This window comes from Brachycentrus maculatus, unplaced genomic scaffold (assembly GCF_059751285.1).
Source record: "Brachycentrus maculatus isolate JH-2025_06_01 unplaced genomic scaffold, ASM5975128v1 h1tg000518l, whole genome shotgun sequence".
NCBI lineage: Eukaryota > Metazoa > Arthropoda > Insecta > Trichoptera > Brachycentridae > Brachycentrus > Brachycentrus maculatus.
Genome location: NW_028281264.1, coordinates 1 through 20,207, shown reverse-complemented (window position 1 = coordinate 20,207; position 20,207 = coordinate 1).

Below are 20,207 nucleotides of genomic sequence, written 5' to 3'. Positions count from 1 at the left end.
CAATTACAAATATTTTTTCACATTCATTTTACTACCCATTTTTTTAACATATACTCCTACATAATGATTGTCGAACATTAAGTAGCAATATTTGAAACATTTAAAAAAAACATATTTTAAGATGAAATTACAAATATTAATTAAGTTTAAAAAATATTTATAAAGTATCGATATTTTAGAACTTCTTCAATATAAAAAGAAAAACAAAGGAACATCTTATAGCCTTACTTATTTTTTTGCGGAGAATTAAAGAACTCGTGTATGGTTACTGTACTAAATAAAACATTAATATGGGTAGACATATCAACTCTCCCTTTTATCTGACTTCAAAAGGAGAGGGTTTCCTTTATGAAACAACTGGAATTTCATTATAAAAATACTTTATTTTGCTTTGTAATCGCTCGGGGGGTTATTTGGTTGCTACATACAAGACTAAATCCAGATATATTTGCCCCCAGCGCCATTTTCAATTTTGTCTATTTTTAATATCAGGTTGAAAATATTTTTAAATAACAAATTTACCTTAGTTTAATTTACTTTGTTTATAAAAAAAATATTGTAAAACAAACTCCCTCTCTAAACACAAATATCTACTTAATTAGAGAGGTGGAATCGTGATATATTTTTTTTTGTATATTTAAATATGTATTCAAAAAAATAGTTTCAATAAAAAAAGATAAGAAATGAAAAATTTCACCACTTTTGTAGTAATTTTTTAAAAGGATTAACCCGCAAAGCCTCTACTTTTTTTTTAGCAAAGAGGCTTGTCTGCAGGTAGGATTTAAGGATGGGGAAGATAAATGCGAAAAACGCATCACAATATCACAAACACCAATTGAAAATAAATCTTTCTTGAAATCGTTTTGCAATTGTATAAATATTGTATAAAATACAAAACATCCCGATTTTAGAGATAAATATATGGTAATTGATGTTGCAAAGAATTACATTTCCTAAAAGTTTGATATTTACAATTATTAATCAGACTTTAATAGAAGCAGAGGAAGACCGAGAAAAACATGGCACGATTAGGTATGCCAAATACTTGAAAGTGGTCAGGTTAGGAGTCGTAACAATCGGCGGGTATGTATGAGGAGATGCATGTACGCGGAAGAGGCGAAGAATGTTTGCAAGGACAGAGTGGTGTGGCGCTCTATTCTATCTGCCTACCCCTGCGGGGAAGTGGCGTGATGATTAGTTAGTTTTTTTTTCAATCAGACTTAAGTTAAAGATATATTATTGATTATGATTCGGCATTAACTTTGTGAAATGATTTTTTTTATTTTATTCAAAAAATTGTATAATTGCACAAACCCTTGTAAAATACTACTCATTGAGTTTTATTTCATTACACATGACTAGTTTCGAAAACTACAGTTGTTTTTTCACATCGTCAGGTGATTACAAAAACTTTTTGTAATCACCTGTCGATGAAAACAATATAAAATAATTTAGTTGTTAGTTTATTACAATAAATGCAGAATAAATTCATATTAAAGATACCTTTTATCCATATTTATATTAGCTTAAATGAAAATCGCCGAAGATCAAGTATTTTGCCTTAAACAACTATCGACTAAATCACGGGTGGCCAACCCGCGGCCCGTGGCCATGTATGAAGAATATTCCAGTGATATATTTGTGATACACGGCTTGATGCATCAACAAAATTTATGTCCTCAAGTATTCTATGAGCCAAGTCATGCATGTTTTTGTAAAAACAGTGAACAATATCCGTTCGCATTGCCAATTTAACGCAATCTCAAAAAATCTCGTAAACAGTTAAAGTGTGCAACTTCAACTATTGAAATAGATTTAGAAAAGTTAAGTAAGCGAAGGGAAACTCAAATCTCAAACCGAGTGGTCATTTATAAATTGGTTTTTATTAAAATAAAAATGTTAATATTATTTGATATATCGCTCACTCCTTTCAAGAACGTCATAAATCAAAAAACTTGATTTTTCAGGAGAACGTTTTTAAAGTTTAAAAATATAACACAATGTATTAAAAATAAATATCAAGCCACTGATTGAGCTTATTACTGTGCAACAGATCTTTTTAGGTAAAACCTGAAGGTTTTTTCTCCATTTGAAAAATATTTAGTTTATTTAAAATAATAATTTAACCATAGCTTTTCTTCAAAATACAAAAACAACACTTTCTGCCCTGAAGCGGGTAAATATTAAGTAAAAAATATGCCTCTTTTACTGGGATATAGTACATTTTTTGGGCATTCCGAAAACATGCACAACTTAAAATTGACGATTTTTGATTTATGACGTTCTTGAAAGGAGTGAGCGATATGTGTCCTAATTAATAATATTGATTGTTAAAAAAATTCATAATATTTATTACTTTACCAATATATTTTTTGTTGGTTCATTTTGTGTTTTCTACTCATTTCTGATCGTAGTAATGTTTTCTTTCTTCACAATTACCATGATTTTACTTTCTGATTACCTCCGCACTCACATAAGTTATAATATGTACATACGAAAAATCAATAAGTATGAAATTCGTTGTTATAAAAAAAATCTAATGTCTGTATGCGGCCCTTGGGAAAATTTGGGCCCTTGGGGAAAGTCATCGATGCGGCCCGGGATGCTATTTGGGTTGGCCAGGCCTGGAATAAAGCATGCTTTAAAGTGAAAGAAAGATGTGTTGAGGTGGTGAATGGTGCACAGAATGAAATCAGTTATAACTAATAAAAACCTATCAGCGAAAGCTAAACTCGCAGTATACAACGGAGTCCTAGTTCCAACCCTAATGTATCGAAGCGAAGTATGGAGTTGGCAAAAGAAGGATTAAAGTATACTGAATGCAGTCAAAATGGGATCCCTCAGACGAATGGTTGCGAAATGATATATTATAGATGTTCGAACGGTGAAATATGAAAGTAAGGCAACGCTGAGATAAGCATTAACCATGAAATTAAGAAAGGTGTGTTGGGATGGTTAGGACATGTGGAACGAATGAATGAAGAAAGAACGGTAAAATAAATTTACGAGAAGAATTCAGTATGAAAAAGGAGCAGAGGAAGACCGATAAAAACTTTGAATGATAAGGAATGTCGAGTACTTGAAGGCGGTCAGGTCTAGGGTCGAAATAATTGACAGGTATATATATGAGGAGATACATGAATGTGGAAGAGGCGAATAATGTTTGCAAAAACAGTGGTGTGGCATTCTCTCCGCCCTAGATACATATATATATATATATATATATATATATATATATATATATATATATATATATATATATATATACATATATATATATATATGTATATATATATATATATACATATATGGTGGTACAAAATTAATCATCCAATCGATGGTGTTATAAGTTTTGCAAACGGCGTCGTACGTCAATCATATTTAAAATTTGTCAACTAGACAGCTGCAGTATACAAACCAATTGACAAAACGCACAAATGTGTATCAACACTGGCGGCAGCCACTTAATGGATATTATCTTTTCCACTAACAAAAAAAGTGTTCCAAATATAAATTTTCATTACTTAAAATAATATTTTTTTTATTTAGTTTAAAAAAGTTATGCATAAACAAAATTGGATGATAAATTTTGTGCCTCCTCGAATATTTTTGTATACTGCACCTGTCTTGTCTTATTCACAAATGTCAAATATGATTGACGTATGAGGCATTCTCAAAAATTATAACATCTTCCTATAGGGTGATTAATTTGGCGGCACTCTGTACCTGTATATGTCAGGTTTCGTTACTTTCGCTTTCCTACTTATTTAGGGTCTTTTATTAATGTGAGAATTGTTTGAGCGATTCAGCTTAAAGGCCAACTTTGCCTCGAAGCATCGATCCCAACCTGCGGCCCGCGGGACGCATGCGGCCCACTTAGCTTTTATGTGTGCCCAAATACATTTATCATCAGGAGCATGATTTTTAAAAAAATCTGGCATTCTTAATTTCGTACATTCGTTTCAACTTTGATGCACAAATAGTAACATCCGAAGAGGATTGGATTCATTATGGTCCACGTCAGATCTAGTATAAAGGTGGAGACTGACCGGAGCATTTCGTCGTAACAAAACGTCGTAACATCGCTCGCGGCGAGCATCACCGAGCATCCGAAACTATAGATGGAGCGCTCGGCTCGGTGTACTGACTGCCTGAATGCTCGCATCGTAACGTGTTACGTTACAACGAAATGCTCCGGTCAGTCTCCGCCTTAAGAGTGTTGCTGTTGCACACGCTAGATTTATTCCAAAAATAAATATTTGACAGACAAAAGTTTGCTGTGGAACAGTCGATATGTGGATAGTCGATAAGTATGTACTATTATTATTTTGTTTAATTTTTTATTTTATTTTAATCTTATTATTTTCCCTAGGAGAGGGGGTGGTGTATCATGATTTTTTCGTCACACCAGTATAGTGTTTCGGCCCGCTAACCTCAAAAATATGTGTTGCTTTAGAGATATAGTTTATATTTTATATTATTCATGTGCTACAAGTATCTTTCGTATCAAGAAACGGTGATAAATGGTTAATGTACTCATATGTAAATATCAATTAATTGTTTGAGTATGATATTCTTTATATTACTCTTTACAGAAAAAAAAACTAAAGAAAGAGAGCAAGTTTTGTTATATATAAAAAAAGATTTTTTTAAAATAATTAATTTTAAAATTAATATTATTTTTTGACATCTTAACAATGATTAATAAGAATATTAAAGTCTACAAAAGAAAGATATCCAGCAAAATTATTATTTACAAAAGTATAGAAACCATTTTTAAGAATACAGCAATTTTTCAATTATTAAGGGGTGAGAAATATTTGAAAAAAAATTATCTTCGTGATTCCAAAATGATTTTGCAACTCCAAAATCTAATACCAAACAATTTCAATATTTTTTCTAATATTTAGGAATTAAATACTTCAATAAACTCCCTAAAGAAATAAAAAAATAGAAGATATAAAAATTCTTAAGAAAATAAAATAATGCCTATTATATGTAAATCTTAAAAAATATAAACAAAAAAAAGATAAATACTTTTATACCATTAATCAAATAAAACAATAAACCTTTAGTGTAAGACCCTCTCCAAGTAAAAGAGCTCAATCTCTTTTTTGGAGAGGCACAGCGAAATAAAAATTACAAGTTAGCCATATGTATAAATGTTTAGAAATTTTACTATATTGCATTTAAAAAGTAAAGCTTCATTAATTAAATATTTAAAAAAAATGCACACGTTATTTTATATGAAATATTTTCCTACTATTTGTAGAATACTCTTAAAAAAATATTGTTTTTATACATTAACTTTATCTTTATATTACTGGTTGATCTTTTCTTTTAAGTGTCTATCTCGGAAGTTCGTGATAATCGCACATTTTATTTTCCTATTTCGTCTTCTAAAAGTCCTAATTGCCCTGCTGAAATGTGGAAAGTGGGGGGGAAATTCCCCCTCCTCATCAAAGCGATTCCTTTGAAGCAAGGGTGGTATGGTAAGGGTTAGAAGCTTCCACGTTATTTAGGTACAAAAGTATAAATAAACCTCTCAGAAACAACATTTAAAATTACAAAAACATCGTGGCACGTGCAAATGAGCTTTACAGGCTTGGATACCTCAAGGTTTAGAATAAAGATGAATAATAATATTTGTTTATACGAGGTTATATTTACACACCTGATTTTCCAGAGTCGAGTTAGCCGAAAAGCATATAATCCGAGACTCTTAATAAAATATATATTTTTTTTATTACAAAAATATTTCACAATTATACTTATAATGTCGAGGCTTTGAATTTTTTTTCCAACGTTGCATTTGAATACTCACACGTTGAAAAAATAGTGACAGGTAAAACGTATATTTTTTGGCCGCAATAGCAGCGCCATCTGTTGCACGTAAATTCAGAAACAGAAATTCGCGCAATACTATACATTTTTTATGTTGGAGAACATGCTACTTGACAAATGCTGTCACATAGCATTTCCAATGTTTTAGATTGCATAGTTTCTAATGTTTTTAATATCATCATTGTTTCACGAGCATTGTGAATATAATAAATAAACATGAGTGATTTCTATTTTATTTCTTTTCCATTTAACCAGACCAGTAAATAAGTTTAAAGTTCACAATTAAAATGTAACTTTGATTTAAAATCACTATAAATATTTTATTATAAATTAATTATAATGTCTACTGGTTTCGAAGCTAGGCGCTTCTTTATCAAGACTGGTTAATACTTCTTGATAAAGAAGCGGTTAGCTTCAAAACCGGTAGACATTATAATTAAGTTACAATTAAATATTTATAGTGATTTTAAAACAAAGTTACATTTTAATTATAAAATGGAAAATCACAAAGTGAGTGCTTCAAATATAAATGATATTTTTTATTAATGTTTTACTTAGTAAATACTTCTTTTTCTGAAAATCTACTGTGACACGTGTTTCGATGCATTCCGCATCATTTTGTTTGTTTATTCACGTGTCACAGTAGATTTTAAGAAATAGTGGTATTTCCTAAGTAAAACATGAATTAATAATGTATAGATTTTACCACAAAGTGACTGCCGAATCAATTAATGAAATTATAAATTATAAGTTAAAAAGTATTCACAGGCATAGTAAAAGTATTAAAAACTGTAAATTTTGCTAACAAATGTTCGAAATAAAGTACGCTGTCGCGGGGCAGAAATCTGGAGAAATTCGAGAGGAACGCTCGAATTATTTGGTCGGATTAAAACGCTGTTCAGAGGATGAATTCATAAAGTGCAACCGGTTTACTACTCGAGATGCGTTCCTTTGTCCATTCAACCACTTTCCCTATCAAGCAGGTTCACTGAACCAACGTATCGAGTACTTTGGGACTTACCTATATAATAAAGGGTAAAAGCTAACTTCCGCTGACGGCGATATGAGACCACAAGTGATGACGACATCGTTATATAAAAGAAAATAATAGCGGCATAAATATTTGAGGCATTAAGGAAAAATTAATTTACTAGCCTTAGTATAATAGAATGTAATCAAATTTAGCTGGTATATAGTCAAATATGAAAATTGTATAACACACACACACTCACACACACACACACTCACACACACACACACTCACACACACACACACACTCACACACACACACACACACACTCACACACACACACACTCACACACACACACACACTCACACACACACACACACACACACTCACACACACACACACTCACACACACACACTCTCACACACACACACACACACACACACTCACACACACACACTCACACACACACACACACACACACACACACACACACACACACACACACACATATATACACAATAAATTATCTAATGCACACCTACACTTAGCATAGCATTTTATATTATATGTGACATACATGTACGTGTATTTCATATACCTGTAAATATAATAGAGAGTAAGTGGGTTTATGCCGTGATGGTTTGGTCGGTTTATCGCGTGCGGAATGTTTTACTTTCTGTTGAGGCACAACCGCCAAAATTTAGTTACATAACTGATAATAATGCATGAAAAAACGTAACAAAACCCTCGTTTGTGAATTGTGCAATGCATCGTTTAAAATATTTGCTTATTGAAACGAATCTGTAAATCGAAAACCGGTACTGCATTGACAGCTTTTTCTTTTACTTATGAAAGTTGCATTCTTTCTCAAGTTTTATTCATTCTTGGATTTTTTTACCAAATATATTAATTATCTTGAATATTGAAAGCATTAACTTTGTTGATCATATTGAAATATTATTTAGAGAAATAAAAAGACTTGTTGCCCTCTTCAGGGTTTACTTTATGACTAGTCATAAATTAAACCTTGAAGAGGGCAACAGGTTGTTGCCGAAACTAGTTGGTTAATATAAATGTGATTGGATAAAAAAACAAAGTCATCTTATTTCTCAAAATAATATAGGAATTATCGTTCAACCTACAATGATCTCAACAGGTCGCGCATAGACATTAACTTTAATGAAAACTAACTAAATAATTAACCATCACACCGCTTCCCCGGAGTGGTAGACATAGAGAATAAAACCCCACACCAATCTGTCTTTGCAAACAATCTTCGACTCTTTCGAATTCATGCATCTCCTCACACACACCTGCTTATTATTCCGTCTCTTGGCCTGACCACTTTTAAGTATTTAAATACTTGACCATACGAAGTTTTCTTGGGTATTTTTCTGATTTCCAACCAACCAGATTCGCCACTTACAATTATTTCACGACTATCTCTTCACTCATTCGATTCAAATTTTAGTATAATTGCTACCATAATATACATATTACCCCGGAAAGCTTTATGAATTTCCCTCGTTACAATAAAATTGTGGGCTACTAATTATTATATTACATGCCATGACTTGTATGGAATATGTCACAAATTACTAGTTACGCGTCTCGCCCTATTTCGATTTCTATGGTGGGTCCTGATTGGTTCTTGATTGATGAATAAATAACGTCCAATATTTAATTACAGTGACGTTCAAACTTTGGTCATACAATCCGTTATTATATTATTAATTATAAGATGTATATCAGATACATCCCCTCATTCGATATTCTACTGACGTGTACATCTACAATGCGTGCATGAGTACTAGACACTATATGGTACATACATATAATTTACTCATATTGTGTATCGTCTCTTTTGCTCTACTCCCGTGGCTTTGGAATGTAAAGCTCTCTTTCTCCTTCTCTTATCTCTTTTTATCTTATCTCTATTTTTCTTATCTCTCATGTAACGAAATGTTCCTTGTAGACGTGACGTCTCCTTGAAATTTCATTCTCAGTTCTCGTTCAATTATCGATTATCGAATGAGTAATAGCTTTTTTTTAAAAATAGCAGACAAAGTCTAACTTTTATTTGATATTTTATTTATTAATTAATTAAGTTGTTGAATATAAAATTCTCAATTGTCGATATTACGTTATGTTATAATAAAAATTACATATGTCTTTTTTTTTCATTCTTTCTGAGGTAAATTTCTAGGGTTATCTTTCAAACTATTATATTTCTATGTCTGGAAAGTCGTAGTTCTCCATTAAAAAGCGTTAATAATTCTACAATACACTGTTTACTAAATATTAAGAAGATATCCTCAGTTTACGTTTTGTACTTACCATATATTTTTATTTTTTTATTTTATTTATTCGGGAATTGTACAGCTTACATTAAAAAATGATACAATAAGCAATACTTACATTAACAATAATAAATATTACATTACATTAACAAAAAATAGTTACGTTAAAAAAAGCCAATTAAACAATTCAACATTTATGTTATAAAACAAAAAAACAAAAAAGGGGTTTTATATAAAATAATAGATTTAGCAGGAAGAAGAAGGAAAGGAGAGGAATTAATGAGGGTGGTTAAAGGATTTTTTTATAAGTTGATTTCAGCCAGCGAAGTTAAATGTTATTTAAATTTTCATTCCCGCAGCATATTTCTGAAAGTATGAAAGTTAATATTCGTCTCTGGGCTTGTTTGATTTTGAATACCAACAATTGATCAAATTACTAACTCTAATGGATCAAACCATGCCTCAATAAACCTATCATACTATTATACTTGTGTTCAAAGGACTTCATAAGGGCAGTAACTGGTCAATCAACGCAGGCCTTATTAGATTTATGTTTTTTACTAACATTTTTGGATGGAACTGCATTTTATATAATAAAATAACAACTGGGTTTCGACGTTACCGATATCATTTGATTTACCGACATGTTGTGAATAATATTGATTTATAAAATTATATGACTGAAAATTGTTTATTACATGAGAACGCATGTCATAAACAATTTATGACATGAGCCATATCGTATTTGAATAAATACGACATGACTGAATGATGCGATGTATTTTAGATCTACCATGTTCCATTATTCATTTACGAATGACTTTTTTATATTCAGTTTCTATTTTTAATGACTTTATCGATAGTCGAAGCAGGTTATACAATCTTGTTGCATAGTAATTAAAGATCTTTTGGGTAAAAAAGGTATGTTTTACGTATTGTTTGATGTGTTTTTGTATTTTGGATCTTGTAAGGAAAATAAAAACCTTTCGTTTCATATTTCTATCTCACTCCTAGTCACAACTCACGGAACGTCCCAAAGAAATAATGAATAAGAATGAAGGAAAGGAGTTTAGAAACTTCAAGTAAGTACCATAACTGTCTTTGTGAAAAATTTAGTCCCTACATTATCAATAAACCAGATGTTACACGTGTGTAAAGTGATCACTTAAACCAGCCTATGACGGTCGTCAGCCCCATAAATGCCCAGACTTCCATATTTTTCTTCATCTTTGATGAGATGTCAAAAAATAAACCAAATGAAATTTCAATAAAATCCGATACTATATAAGATCCATTCTTGTTCACATTATCTCGAAAATATCGAAACACAAACCATTAATTAACCTTTTTCCGTACTGATCATCTAAAAACTAAGCGTGATTCGAAGCAGGGTGCCAAAAGACCCCGGTTCATATTTGTATGGAAATCGTAGTACACAGCTCATAACTCGCCACCAGCTCAGTCACAAATTCCATGTTCTTTCCCCACGCGCAGTTGAGCGTCGACTAAGCACGCAGTCGAGCGGAAATCGTATAAACGATAGCAAAGTAATCTAATTGTCTCTCTCTCCTTATAGTAATACTTATAATAATCTCTCCTTAATTAGAGTTAAACAAATAACAAGTCACAAGTAGGCAAAAAATTAACATCCTGATATATAAGTAAGTAGAACTCGCCGCACCGACTGATTGTACTTTTTATCAAAAACAATATTTTGCTGCTCTCTCTCTCTCTGTATCTCACACTAAATCTGTCTTATATCTCTAAAAAACGTATCACTTCTATCACTTATACAGTACTTTGGGTGCAATTTAAGGGACTATTTTCAGGGGTTATTCAATTCTTGAATGTTTTCAAAGAGGAAAATTTCATTTAATCGTAAAAAATGCTTGACGTATGAATCTTTTAGAAATGAACGTTGAATAAGCGGATTTATTTCACAAATACAAGTTTTCTTTTATAAGGTTTAAGTTGAAGCTCAACGTCAACGGTTTCTGAAACCAAAATTGGATTATTATACCTGCAAGATGCGAATTAGTCTATATAATACATAGTTTATTGAAAATCTATGATAATTCAATTTTCAATTTTCAATTCATTCAACAAAAAATAATATGAACATAACAAACAATATTCAAGGCGTATATATTAAAAGTAAGCAAGAAGACTTAAAGGTGTAGAAGAATTCCTCTTCGGAAAACTCCTTCGGACACATGGAACATATCAATATCCAATGTGATATTGTTCAACATAGCGGTAGCTCTTCCTACAGACATAACCATCGGCAGGTAAAACATAATTCTTATCAAGGAAATAAATTTGTAATTGGTAAAACCGTTCATCTGTTCTTTTTCTTATGTAAATTTATTATGGTTTGTTATTGTTTACAAAAACGTGTCTGTTTTTAGATATTGACGATTTCTATTTGTTTAGATGTGAATATTTGTGAACAAAGCATTAGGCACACTCAAAATATTTTGAAAGTTATATTTTGTTCTTGATTCTCGGAATTGCACCCCAATGGTGCATAAGGCACTGTGTCATATTAACGCAGTGTTTTCTTGATCGTTTACACATGAAGGAAAGGTTATCAGCCCTCCGCTTCAGGTACCAGTCCATGGTAATATTGAATAAATACTTGACTTCATAATGAACTAAAAAATAAATGAAATTTTTGAAAAATAAATCAAAACACGTAAAGAAATGCAATTATTATAAGCAAATGATAATGACCATCATTTTACATGTGTAAAATTAAGTAAAAGATACGAGTAGTATGTTAATTTATCTTCGAGATGAGATAACTTACAAGCAGAGCTCCCTGATATAGGTCAAGGTTCCCATTATTGATTTCCTGCGTAATACGAACTGAAGGCCAGATTGGGAATACATATATTCCGCGTGCATAGAAATTAAACTTTGTTCATGTTTTATGTCGAAAAATTTTTTGTTACACTATGCTTGTGTTTATTTGATTCGGGAGATATTTAGCGTTTATTTCCCAATAAGGTTCAAATCAAAATAACTTGCTTCGGATTGTAATTTAATAAATACAAAATAAATCTTTGACTTCAAAACGTTTAACTGTCGACGAGAATGATTATATTAGTTAATAAACAAAATTGTAGAATAGTATCAGATAATGATTATCTTCTGACGAATGAATATGAATTGCGACGCACGGCGCAGATCCATGCGGTGACAACCCATGAATACGTTTACACATTGCGTACTTCTGCGCTCCTGATCCATGCATACAGGAGTTCATTAATTACAGCTATATGGGAAAGAAAATGGAGGGTGAAAGTAATGAGCGAATTTCACCATCAAGATAACACAACTACTATACGATGCAGTGCCATATGCACCATTGGGTGCGGTTAAGGGATAGAAGAATGACCTGTCATAGGCTGGTTAACTGATCACTTTACACACCTGCAACATTCGCCAATTCTACGCCTGACAACTACCCTACTCAATTTTTTTAAACTCCTAGATGTTTTGATCAATCTCGTGACACAGTACCTACATATAAGTTCAAAACAGGTTTTTATTTATTTGACTTTATGAAAATATGTAAAATTTAAAGCTTTTTCTTTAATTATTTGTAAGTTAAGCTATGACTTTTGAACCGGTAGCATATTGTTGTTATCTGATGATATGAATGTACATATCGCTCACTCCTTTCAAGAACGTCATAAATAAAAAATCGTCAATTTTCAGTTGCGCATGTTTTCGGAATGCCCAGAAAACGCAGTATATCCCAGCAAAACAGGCATATTTTTAACTTAATATTTACCCGCTACAGGGCAGAAAGTGTTTTTTAAAGAAAAGGTATTGTTTAATTATTTTTTTTAAATAATCTAAAAAATTTTCAAATGGAGAAAAAACCTTCAGGTTTTACCTATAAAGATCTGTTGCACAGTAAAAAGTTCAATAAGTGGCTTGATATATATTTTTAATACATTGTGTTATATTTTTAAACTTTAAAAACGTTTTCCTAAAAAATCTAGTTTTTTTATTTATGACGTTCTTGAAAGGAGTGAGCGATATGTAGTAAATTATTCGGATATAATTTTATTTTTAAAACGCTCGTGAAATTCATTCACCATATTATGAGCTAATTTGACAATAAAATATTGTAAAATATGTTAAAGTCTCGATTAGTATACACTTGGCCATACTTAAAATATAATACCGTAGAAAGCATTGTTACCGAACATACTGGTACATTGGAATTTATAGAGAATTGTAAATTAATATTCTCATTCGTGGCATTTTTATCGAACAGGATGTTCATACCTAATGATAATGTCTACGGTAATTACACAGTAAATATAAGGTTAAACGAACGTTTCGTTTTTCAATTTTTAATATTCCGTTTCGAAATAAAGAATTTCTATGACGCCATAACCATATAAAATGCCATTAAGCATTAATATCGAATGGAAAGCTTACTTTTAATTTGCACACAATTAAAAGCGTATTTCGGATTTTTTATGAAATAGAAATATATAGTTCAATAATATTTTATTTGAAAAAAAATGTGATAATTATTTTTGTATTTAAAGTCAACTATTTCGATTAAATACCTGATTGATAAGTATATTATTTAGATCATATGGTCACGATAATAGTAATTATATTCTAGTATAAAAAGTGTTCAATAAATTCAATGATTTTTTAAAAAATGAACACAATATATTTTAATGGTTTCTTTTTCAAACGCTCTTATAGTTACTTACTTACTAGTTGTAGTTAAAATGATTGATTATATAAAAAATAATAATGTTACGATTTTTTTTTAATTTTATGTATATTTTTTACTAGTTATATGTTTGCTGAATAACATCAGAGTTATGGTAATCCTATTCTCCAACAGATTTTTTTGTATTCCATCAATTTTGTATCTCTAAGCTCTCATTAGTAAAGCAACACTTTAGCGATAAAATACTGTGTGTAAGTGTAGTAGACCAAGTGTAACCAATTGGAGACGTTGAAACTTTATTTTCTTCAATTTTCACTTTATTTTAAAATGTTATAAATACGTCGTAAATTTTTGATGAATCAATTTTTTAAAACCAAGATGTGAGAATTGATTAAATAAACATCATTGTTTATGATGAACCAGTGTGTGACTCTTGGAATAGAGTATATTTTTTTGCGATAAACGGTTTTCGTATAAAAAGGATCATTTGATTGTCGCGGGATATTTTTGGCAGCGCTGAATATTCTGAAAGCTCACGACACATTCCCGGGTCCGGTACAAAAACTCCACTCTAACCCGCACACGCAAAAGCTATTGTATTTTACATGGTAACATTTCTTAAACCTGAATATTCTCCGGATGAGCGCAAGAAAAACTCCGGAAGTTTGGTCCATCGAGAAAAGGCAAGTCCCCGGTGGAACTATGACCCCCGACGTTAGTATTTCCGCATCCTTTGATGTGGGTACATAGAACCCTAGCTGCACAGACGTGAGTTCAGTTCGGCTACTTAGGCAGCAACTCGCAACCTTAAACGCAAATTGAATACTTGAAGATGAATTCTATGCTCTGCTTAACATCTCCCATTTTCAACCCAGAAATGGATGACGCAGCTAATGACTCTGATGTTATGCGCTTCCCTCAAATCTGCTAATATGAGGTTTCTTAAATTTGACAAAACAGGACGCTGAGTACTGTAAGGCTGGACTTTTCGCAACTGCACCCATATAAAAATTTCATATCATTATGAAAAACTTTTTACATCCTATATCAAGTTGATAAACCTCAGTCCACAAATTCTTCGCGAATAGTGGTTATTTATTTGTGTAGCACAAACAAATAATCTAGTCGAATACACATACTTCTATGAGCAGAAGTTAATATTACTGTAGTTATCTAATGTTAATTGTATACTGTTATGTACCTTTACTACTTTTATAGTGTGATTATGTCCTGAGATTCCATTGTATTCATATTTATGACATAGTTAATTCTAGTGACAAGTTTATAGCCTGCCGACGACAAATGAGATGTTAATTTGGTGATTCATTCTAACGATAGCTTCGGGAGGAATAATCACCACTTTGAGTTTTTATGTATAAATATTTACATCATCTGACCTTTGACAAAATCATCGCCTCACGGGAGTGAAATGACTGAATGAATAGCGTAAATAATATTAAGCAGTTAAAATAGATTTACACGATCAGGTTTGATACTTGAATATTAAAATAACAAACAATCTTATGTAATCCGATTCCCGTAAAACTATCGTCAGTCGTTAACTATCGTTATCGTTGTAAATTATCGGAAAGTGAGACTTCCTTTCTTATATTGATTGATATATATATATATATATATATATATATATATATATATATATATATATATATATATATATATATATATATATATATATATATATATATATATATATATATATATATATAAGTATAGTGACATTTTTTCTATGCTTAACAATTTCATTGATTTATAATTGATGTCTTATTTCATTAAAAACCAAAGATTGTTTAATTACTTGTCATTTCAGTAGAGAATCGATCGTTAATTACATTACAATAATTAGCCACGGGCCATTTTAAAACATTCCCCCTTCAATTTGTTAAGTCCGTTGTTCATTGTCATGAATTTTTAAGGGAAAATGAAAATACGAAACGAGATTTAACGAAAGGGAGGTGGGATCAATGCAAAATGTACCAGTTTACATCTGTTCCCATAGTAACCAGACACCCCTTGCCTGCTCCCTTGAAATCCGAATGCATTGTATCTGACACTCATTCAGGTACCGACCAAATAATGCAATTACCAAATCTAATCTAAATTTTCATTTAAATTTCACTTGGTAAATACGACTTTACTAATACCAAATGAAATTTTAATTAAAAATGTTCAAATATTTCATATAGTGACTGCCGAATCAATCAATGAAATATGGTAATTCAAAATTTAAATTGATGTTTAAATTTAAAAAAATAAATGTTCTTCTTTTTTATCCATTTTCGCTTCCTAGGTAGAGCATATGGCTTCCCCGGTTTCCTCCGAGATCAGTCAATTGGAAGAAGAGACGTGAGTGGTTAACGCTCTCAGATGGTTCGCAGGTGTCCCAACCATATTTCCATTTTGCCCTTTTAAGGACTTCCGTCATAAGATGCTGCTGCGTAATTCTCTAGAGCAATGGGGCCACTCACAGCCTTACAACACAAAAGTGAACAAACGTGTCGATTGACTGGTGCCTTTTGCACCAACTGGGTGCGGATAGGGGTCATTAGAAGATATGAGAAGATGAAGGCGGTGAAAGTTTAATCGTAATGTTTTTGTATGAATATAATGGTATTCTCAAAATACTTACAACTGGTTTTTTAGATTTTTCTGACCTCAGCACCTAGTGGTGAATAGGGCACCGCAATGGATTAACGCGGTGTTCACTTACTAGTAATATATAGGTCAATATGAAGTTTGTCTGGAGATCGGATTTTTTACTCGGTGAAAACCAAATCCCTCCTATATAATGCCTACATCGCTCCTATCATTTTATACGGATGTGAGATATGGCACGTTACAAGGGCCAAGAGCAGCCGTGTGCTCAGAAATGAGAAAGTATGCTTAAGATGAATTTTAGGCGTCCGGTGGTTTGACTTCGTGAGGGACGTAGGACGCAGCAACTGTGACCAAGAAAGGATGATTCAGTTGGCACAGCCACGTACTTTGGATGCCTCCCGAGAGCCGCCATCAAGCTTGCCTCTTTTACAAGGCATAAGGTTCCCGCCTCCCAGGATGTCTACTGTCGCCAGTTCTCGTCTGAACTTGGCAATGCGGACCTGTCTTGGCAGGATGCAAGGGCAGCTGGCAGCTGATAGTAGAGTTTGGAGGTAGTTTATGGATTATGGAATATGGTTAAGTAGTATATGAAGGTTAGAATGATCAGTCCTACGCCTCAATTCATAGGTCTAGTAGTAAAATATATTTCTGAAGGGCTACTGGTAACGATAGTGATAGAACGGAGGGTGAATAACATGCTATACCTTCTTCATTTTGTTTCCCATATTGCTATATGCAGGAGGTATAGTAAAGAGGGAATAGCGACAATGGATAGGGTACTCGGTTTTCTAGGTAAGTACTGCTAATATTTACTAGTTCCTTCTGATATATTAACTTTTTTATAAGTATAGTATACAAAATCCGCATAAAAAAATCTTTTCCAAAAATATTGGGACGCGGTTTCATATAATCCATTTAAAAAAAAACATTTATATGTTAACATTCATATGTTAGCATTATGAAGTATCTTGTTTTAATACTGGAAAAAAATATGTAAAAAATATCCCTAATTGTTTTTGTACAGTAACCATCATATTGATATCTGAACTAACCGTTTATATAATATACGGTTAGTTCAGATTTCAGAGGGTTGCATGACCTATCTCAACGCATAAACCTTCTCATCTCACCCTCTTCATTACTCCCAAAGAAGACCTTGAATTTACAAGTGGAATTGGTAAAATAATATTGCCAAGGGTACAAAAAGTACAAGGGTGCAAAGGGTACAAAAAGTTATTTGGCTTCTTTCCATGCATACTCGTACAAACTTGTCTAAACGGTATTCTGGTTAATTGCTTTCATTGTTAGTTATAATACTCGTAGTGTACATTTAATATATCCAGTACTCAGCGAATGATAAAAATTAAAATGTTTATGAGCATTACAAATGTAGATAAGACATAATAGATAAAAAATGTGTGTGAATCCGTTCAGTAAGATGTCATTCTAGTAACGTTTCTAAGACACTTCCTGGGTTTATAACTTTTATAAATTTACTTTATTCATTAAATTTAATGTTGAATACATTGACGAGATTATTGTTGTAAAATAACCCCCTTCAACAATCTGTACAAGAATGTGTAATTGAATGCGATTTTTACTTATAATTATATATTTGATTAATGAGCAAATGCCATAGCGAATTTAAAAGAAAAATTAATAAAATATGATATCATTATAAAAGTAGTTTGATACATTTCAATATTTTTTCTATTGCATTACTACACAAAAGAATCATGTTGCTGATGAAAATAAAATAAAATAAATAAATAATTAAATTATAAGCTTTATTTAGAGCACTAAACAAAAGGGCGGATGGGCGGTCTTAGTAAACGCCCCTTGATGTATTGGGCGGTTCGTTCCTATGGAAACCATGTCTCCATGATGGATGTAGGCGTGTAATAAGGGCGGTGGGATGGACCTTCCTATGTGTGTGCAAAACGAGTCACTGATGATACAAAGTGAGAGAAAAAGAGATAAAATATGGAAAAAGAGACGACGAGATATTGACAATGTTAAAAAAATTAAAAGATGTTCCCATAAAGGTGGTCTCTGTAAAAATAGACGAATAGGTAAACAATGCCAAAGGGAGGTAACGAGTGTCGAAGGGTTGGATAAAACACACCACACACCACGAGAGATAATGTTGTACCAATAATAAAATTACAAAAAAAAAAAAAAATTAGGTTGTTTTATTTTATTTAAATACATTGTATTTAAATAATAATTTCAATAAGATACTTGACTCGGTATTGTCGTAATCAACAGATATTTTAATTGATAACCACTGGTCGCGAAGCACATGTCGTCATCGAGGTGATCTGTAAAAGTTAAAAGCCAGTATTTCGATGTATGTCATGTTTAAAAATGAATATTGTACTTTTTTCACTTTTCCATTGAAAATAAAATTGCGATGTTGTGAGGAACTTTGATTTTAGATAAAAAAAATAATTTTAGATATCGCCGATAATACACAACACGAGTTGTGTCGCAAAAAAATGTTCATCTTTACAACTTAATTTTCTATTTTGAGAAATAAGATGACATATTCTTTCTCGTTCAACTGTACTATTGACTTTTCAAGATATAGCTGGTTTTGTATCACCGATTATATTTTTTATGTACTTTAACCAGACCGATCATAACTATTGTACACGACACAAAATATTTACCTCGTAAATTATATGACGTATCTAGTATAAATTGGTCATTTATTTCTGTAATTAAAAATTTTTTTTTTAATAAAATTAATGTATATATGTATTTTATTTTGCAATATAACGGTCATTTGTAAAGTATCAATAACACTACATCTATAAAGCTCCATCTCGGAAGCAGATGACAAGATAATATTTATTATCCTTTCACTTGTGTCCACACGTACCGCGATCGGTAATCACCGAACATCCGTTATAATGATAGCTCGGACATCGACAGTAATGTGCGGTTCGTAGGTCATACTCTCCATCTCGAGAAAGAATCTTCTACGCATCTTTGTACTAATAATTACGCAGAGAACATGTTAAAAGATATCTTCCGGTTTCTAAGTTAAGAAAATATATATTTAATAACGCAGAAGATACAACTGTGTTTTCGAACTTAATAAATTTGAATACGTTGTGTATTATTTATGTGATAGATTTTTTAAATAAAAAAGTTCAATTTAATACTCTCTAGTATTGAGCAATTCAATAATAAAGTAACAACTCCAAATATTTCATTAAAAACCAGTTTGGATTCACGGAAAAAAGTACGCAAGACGCAATTACTGGACTTTCTAATATAATCCGAGAATCCCAAAATCAAAAGTAACTGACATGTATCAGTGTTTCTCAACTTCAAAAGCCAGAAAACGTCGTTTAAAAAACCTTACGATCCTCATAAAATGATAAAAAAACGTTTAAATGAAATAAAAATGATCTGAACTGATTAAAACATCACTTACACACACACACACACACACACATATATATATATATATATATATATATATATATATATATATATATATATATATATATATATATATATATATATATATATTATATATATATATATATATATATATATATATATATATATATATATATATATATATATATATATATATATATATATATATATATATATATATATATAATATATATATATATATATATATATATATATATATATATATATATATATATATAATATATATATATATATATATACATATATATATATATATATATATATATATATATATATATATATATATATATAT